Genomic DNA, 7,056 nt, shown 5'->3' with positions numbered 1-7,056 from the left:
GTGTGAGATGATATCTTATTGTGGTTTCAATTTGCATTTCCCTGATCATTAGCTATACTGAGCACCTTTTCATGTACCACTGACCATTTGTATATGTTCTCTGGGAAAGTCTATTTAGATCCCTTGCCCATTTTTGTTTTTATTTTCTTATTTTTAATATATATTTGTTTCTGAGAGAGACAGAGACAGAGACAGAGAGAGAACACAAGGGGCAGAGAGAAAAGGGAATAAAGAAAATACCAAGCAGGTTCCACACCATCAGCACAGGGCCTGATGCAGGGTTCGAACCCAGAAACTGTGAGATCATGACCTGAGCTGAAATCAAGAATCAGACACAACCGACTGAGCCACCCAGTTGCCCCTTTGCACATTTTTAACTGTATTATTTGTCTTTTGGCTATTGATGTATATGGGTTCCTTATATATTTTGCATATTAACCTCTTATCACATTTATGTTTTGAGAATATTTTCTCCCATTTTGTAGGCTTCCTTTTCTCTTTTGTTGTGCAGAAACTTTTTAGTTACATATAGTCTGACTTGCTGATGTCCAATGACAAGGAGCTTTCCCTCCCTCTATGTTTTCTTGTAGGAGTTTCACAGTTTCAGGTCTTAACTTAATCTTTAATCCATTTTCAGCTAACTTTTGTGAGTGTTGTAAGGTAGGGGCCTTTTCTTCTTCTTAATTGATCTAGAAGTTAATTGTATTTAAAGTAATAATAGCAATAAGGCATTGGGTGATAGTAGCATACACATAAGCAAAGTAAAATGACACCAATGTTATAAGGAGCAGGAGCAAGAGATTGGGAATGCTTGAACTTAAGATACTTGCACTACAAGAGAAGGAGAACAGTGTTATTTGAAGGTAGACTTACGTTAGTCAAAAAGTGTATTGTAAACTCTGAGGTAACCAATAACATATTTGTAAAAATGTATCCTTGATATTTTAGGAGGATACATAAAATGAAACTGTGTAATATGCTTAATTAAAATGAAAGAAGTCTGAAAAAGAAATCTCTGACAAGAAATAAAAAATATTTACAAACATGGTTAATATTAATCCAAACATGGGGTGCCTGGGTGGCTCAGTCGGTTAAGCGTCCGACTTCGGCTCAGGCCATGATCTCGTGGTCTGTGAGTTCGAGCCCCGCGTCAGGCTATGTTCTGACAGCTCAGAGCCTGGAGCATGTTTCAGATTCTGCGTCTCCCTCTTTTTCTAACCCTCCCCTGTTCATGCTCTCTCTCTGTCTCAAAAATAAATAAATGTTAAAAAAATATATTAATCCAAACATATCAATAATCACTTTAAATTAAAATACTCTAAGGAGCGCCTGGCTGGCTCAGTTGGTGGAATGTACCGCTCTTGATATCAGAGCTGTGAATTCGAGCCCATGTTGGGTATAGAGGTTACTTAAAAAAATAAAATCTTAAAATAAAATAAAATGTTCTAAATATAGCAATTAAAAATAAAAATTTTCAGACTGGATAAAAAACAAAACACAACTTCTTTTTGTCTAAAACAAAATCATTTCAAATATAAAGAGTCTGATAGGATAAATACAAAGGAAGGGATAACACTAATTATACTAAGACTCATCAAAAGAAAGCTGGAAGAATAATATTAGTTTCCAACAAGAAAAACTCAGAACAAAGAGAATTACCAGTGATAAAGAGGATCATTACACAATGATGAAGGGGTTAATTCTCCAAGAAGGCAAAACAATCCAAAAAGGGTATGACCTAGTGCTAGAGCATCAAAATATGTGAGGCAAAAACTAATAGAAATGAAAAGAGAAATAGGCAAACCCTCTATTATAGCTGGAAATTAAAACATCCTCCTCTTTAGTAATTGATAGTTCAAGTAGGTAGAAAATCAATGAGAGAGTAGACTCGAACAGCAATATCAATCATCTTGGTCTAATTGATAATTTTAGAATACTCTCTTCATTAACAGCTGAATATTCATTCTTCTCAAGTTGATATGGAACACCAACCAAAAGAGGCCACATTCTGGGCCATAAAACATCCTTAACAAATTTAAAGGTATATAAATACTACAAAGTATGTTCTCCAACTACAATGAGATTAAACTAGAAGTCAATAACAGAAACTGAGCTAGAAAATCACCAAATATTTGGAAATTAAATGGTACATTTCTAAATAACACATGGGTTAAATAAGAGTCTCAAGAGGAATTAAAACATATTTTGAACTAAATGAAAATAAAAATACAACTTATCAAAGTTACTGTCATGCTGGGAAAACAGTGCAGTGTCTAAAGGGAAATGAGTAACATTTACCACTTATGATATAAAAGAAATATCTAAAATCAATTAACTTCAGCTTCAACTTTAAAAGACTATAAAAAGGTTATCAGTTTAATTCTAAAGCAAGAAAAAGGAAAAAAAAATGAAGTTAGAGCACTAAGCATAAAATTGAAAACAAGAAAACAATAGAAAAAATAAATAAAACTAAAAGGTAGTTCTTTGAAAACAGCCATAAAATTTATAAACTTCTATCCAGGTTAACCATACAAAAAAGAAAGAAAACACAAATTATTAATATGGGAGTTGAAAGGGACTCATGACTGCTGATTCCATGGATTAAAATGATAAAGGAATAATATGAACAGTTCTATGGCCACAAATATGATAATTTAAATAAAATGGACTAATTCCTTGAAAGACACAAACTACCAAAATTCACACAAAAACTTGAATGATTCTATATCCATGAAAGAAGTTGAATCATAAGCAATAGGCTTCCAAACCAACAAATCACCAGACCCAGATCATTTCATTGGTAAATTTTAACAAACATTTAAGGAAAAAATGGCACCAATTCTCTAACATCTCTTTCAGAAAAAAGATGCAGAGGAGATACTTCCCAACTCTTTCTCTGAGATAGCAGTGCCCCAACATCAAAACAAATAAAGACTTTACAAGAAAGGAACGCTATAAACCAATGTCTCTCATGAACAAAGACACAAAAATCCTCAAAAATATCATCAACTTGAATGCATCAATGTATAAAAAGTGTCATACACCATAACCAAGTGAAACTTATTCCAAGTGTGCAAGGCTAACTCACATTTGAGAATTAATCAATATAATTAACATAAACAGAAAAATCCTACGATCATATTAACTGATTCAGAAAAGCATTTAATAAAATCCAATATCCACTCATGGTAAAAACCCACATAAAACTAGGAATCAAGAAAAATTCTTCAATTTGATAAAGAACATCTACATAAAACCTACAGCTAACACCATACTAAATCATGAGAAGCTGAACACACTCCTTCTAAGATCAGGAACAAAAAGAATGTTCTTTCTCTCCATTCATATTCAACATTGTGCTGGAAGTAAAAAGACAATAATACAAGTAAAAGAATAATATAAGAAGACAAAAAAAGAAATAAAAGATAAATAGATTGAAAAAGAAAAAACTGTCTCAGAGACAATACAATTGGCTATAAAGAAAATTCTACAGAATTTATTCCTCTCACCAAAAAAATCTTCCTAGAAATCTGTGTAAAAAAGCAAGCATATCAAAGGTGCAAATTATGGTTATATTATATTGTATATTATTATAGTATACAATCTAGTATATAATATGTTGTGTAATATAATATATGTACATTATATTATAGCAATTCAAAAAATAAAATACTTAAGTATAAATCTAACAAAATATATGCAGAATCTATATGCAGAAAACCTCAAAAAACTGGAAAAAAACAAAGACAACATAAATAAATGAAGAGATATTTTGTGGTAATGGATTAAAGACTCAGTATTTTTAACAAGTCAATTCTGAAATTGATCTATGTAGTCACACAATCCCAAATAAAACCAATATTACACTGTATATTAACTAACTTGCATTTAAAATTTTTAAAAAGCTTTGCATCAATAAAAATTTTTAAATGTGGTCCATCCATAAAATGGAATATTATTCATCCATAAAAAGGAAAGCAGTCCTGACACAGGCTACATGATGGTATATCCCTTTAGGACTAACAGTTATACCTGATTCAGGCACCAGACTGTTCTGCAGGTGCTACTCTAATTTCCCCTGTTTTCTCTCCTCTCACTCCTTCACCTATGGGCAGGACAGGAGTTTGTGCAGGGTAGATTACCATGTAGTTCTGCAGTCAAAGGGAAATACTGCCCTCAGTTAAATGTCAAAATGTCAGACAAGTGTTTAATCTAGGTGAATCAACAAATATTAATTTTTCTTTCTTCCTTGTAGCCTACATATTATAGTACATTGTAATATAATCTTCTTGGCCCTTGTCTGCCCCTCCTGAAGCTACCACTGAGAACAATTTGCAAAGAGATGCCTACATGTGTTTCCTCTCTCCGCTCACCTCCCCATCTCAAATCCCTGTGGATAGGGTCTCTCACATGAGTTGAAGGAAGATATAAAAGCAGGAAAAGGAAGGAAGGAAGGAAGGAAGGAAGGAAGGAAGGAAGGAAGGAAGGAAGGAAGGAAGGAAGGAGGAAGGAAGGGATAAAGGGAAAGAAAGAACAAAGAAAGACAGAAAGAAAAAGGAAGGAAGGAAGGAAGGAAGGAAGGAAGGAAGGAAGGAAGGGAGGAAGGAAGGAAGGAAGGAAAGAAGGAAGGAGGAAGGAAGGAGGAAGGAAGAAGACAGAAAGAAAGAGAAAAAAGAATGCAGGCAGTAAGGAAGGAAGGAAAGAAGAAGTTATTAGTGACTTTACACTTTCAATTCCAAATTGTTTCATGTTTGGTTTGTATTTACTCTGAGAAATTTTTGCTATTTTTGTTTTAATAAACAAATAACTTCATTCCCTAAATTCCTGAGTAGAAGAATGCTATTGGTTCTTGTGAATGAAACATACACTAAAACTGATTCAAACCATCTGATCCCAATTGGTTATCCAATGTAATTTAGAATTACCTTGACACAAACTATGATTTTTATAAGAAAAACACAAACACGTTGATTTAAAAGAATTTCCTGGGATGCTTGGGTGGCTCAGTCAGTTAAGCATCCAACTCTATTTCGGCTCAGGCCATGATCTCACAGTTGTGAGACAGAGCACTGCATTGGACTCTACACTGAGAATGGAGCCTCCTTGGGATTCTCTTTCTCCCTCTCTCTCTCTTCCCCTCCCTTGCTCATGCTCTTTCTCAAGAAAAAAAAAATAATAATAAAACATTTTTAGAAATAAGTAGATAAATAAATAGATAAAAGAATTTGGGCATTATATATTTGATTAGTTATTCTAATAAAACACTGATGCAATGAAAGTAAATTTTTCAATTCAGTAAAAAGACTTCCAAAAGCTTCGGATTCCTTCTCTTGTTACTGATTCAGCACGTTGTTGTTTTTTAGACATAAATAAGTTCAGTTAAAAGTTCCCTGGAACTACTCTACTTGAAGATAAGGCTGACATGAAAATTAGTTGACTATATCCTTTGAAGCAAAGGTAAACACTGATAAAAATGTTTTCAAATAATCTTAATGGTAATGACACGTTTATGAGAGTAACTCTTTTACAATCAACTACAAAAAGAAGCAAAGGCAAATGAATGTCAGTAGAAATAGAGGTATTTTTAAATTTTAGAACATGAGAATATTAACTAATATCCAAAGTGAGATTTTAGCATTGATCATGTTCAAGGGATTCTTGTCAACACAAGTAAGTGTGATGAAACAAGAGAAAACACCTCATTAAAATATCCAGCTTCATATATGGTAAGCAATTTGCCAAAAACCATGTTAGAATCTATTCTCTCCATGTTTTTCCCACTGGTATTTGAATACTAATAATTTTAAAATTATTTACAGCATAAGCGTTATACAATTCAAGGTCAAATGTAAAAGTGAAATGTCTTTGGTCAAATTTTTGAACTTGCCTTATATGCTGAAACAAACTTAGGTTAAAATTAATCCTCATAGTAATTATTACTGTGCTAGTTACAACTGTCACAAGCAGAGAACTCTATTCCAAGGGAACCAGCTCTTGTTGCAAGCTAACTATGTGCCATTTACAACAGAATCGTTTCCTATATTTTCCATGTAATCCTCTCAACATCCCTGTGTGGCAGCTATTAATAACTCCACTGAGAGAGGAGAAAATTACCTGACTTGCCCAAAGTCAAATATCCAGTATTAGCAGCTCTGAATTCAAATGAGGCTGGTGCAACTTTAGAGTGAATAGGTACACAATATATTCATTTGCTCAAGAAATGAGAAATCTGGGGTTTAGCTTGTGTGACAAGAAAATAAAATTTACCCTTCTCTTTGTCTACTAAGGAGAATTCTGAATCCCTACACAATTTCTGTTTCTCCATTGTTTAGAAGCAGGGTGATGATTAGGAAATTTTAAGAGGCACAAAATCAACTTCATTTTGGTTTTTGTTTGTTTTGTTTTTGTTTTTGCAAAATATGGAAAGCCACTGATGGGTCTGGTGCCCAAAAGGAGACTGGAAAAAGGAGAGGAGATTTGACTCAAGCTAAGAAGATGGAGAATTTTCTGGAATTTTACCAAAAGAAGACATGATTCAAAGAAGTAGCTATCAGATTCTGAGAGAAATAGTTGAGGACATAGAATTTTTAGGAACTCTTCTTTGTATTTGGAAAATAATGTTCTTTTGTTGTTTTCTCAATTTAATCTCTATACGTTTTTAAAATTACTTTTAGATACAGAAATTTATTAAACTACAACACTGGGTGAAGACTGGGTCACGTGGAGATTGACTTTATTTTGATTATAGGAGACTTCTAACTAGCACTGAGATGGAACTTCACCTTTAAAAATGCCTCTCATTTCCTTTATACTATGACCAAAGCCTCTGGCAATTAGTATGGGTCATTGAGCCTAAAATTACTCCATCCCCAATGGCTACCTCCCGTGGGCCTTCTCCTGAAAGCTAAAGACCAACTTCTTTCTTTGGGAAAGGAAGTTTCTAACCATCAAATTTCCTCCAAGCCTTGGAGACTTTATCGAAGAGGTCAGTTGTCTGCCAACAGGCAGCAGCAGTCTAAAGAAACACGTGAGAATTTCATTCTAGCCAAGCTGGAA

The sequence above is a fragment of the Panthera tigris genome, chromosome A2, assembly GCF_018350195.1.
Source record: "Panthera tigris isolate Pti1 chromosome A2, P.tigris_Pti1_mat1.1, whole genome shotgun sequence".
Taxonomy (NCBI): domain Eukaryota; kingdom Metazoa; phylum Chordata; class Mammalia; order Carnivora; family Felidae; genus Panthera; species Panthera tigris.
The sequence above is the reverse complement of the archived record's forward strand: the minus strand, read 5'-3'. Positions refer to the sequence as shown.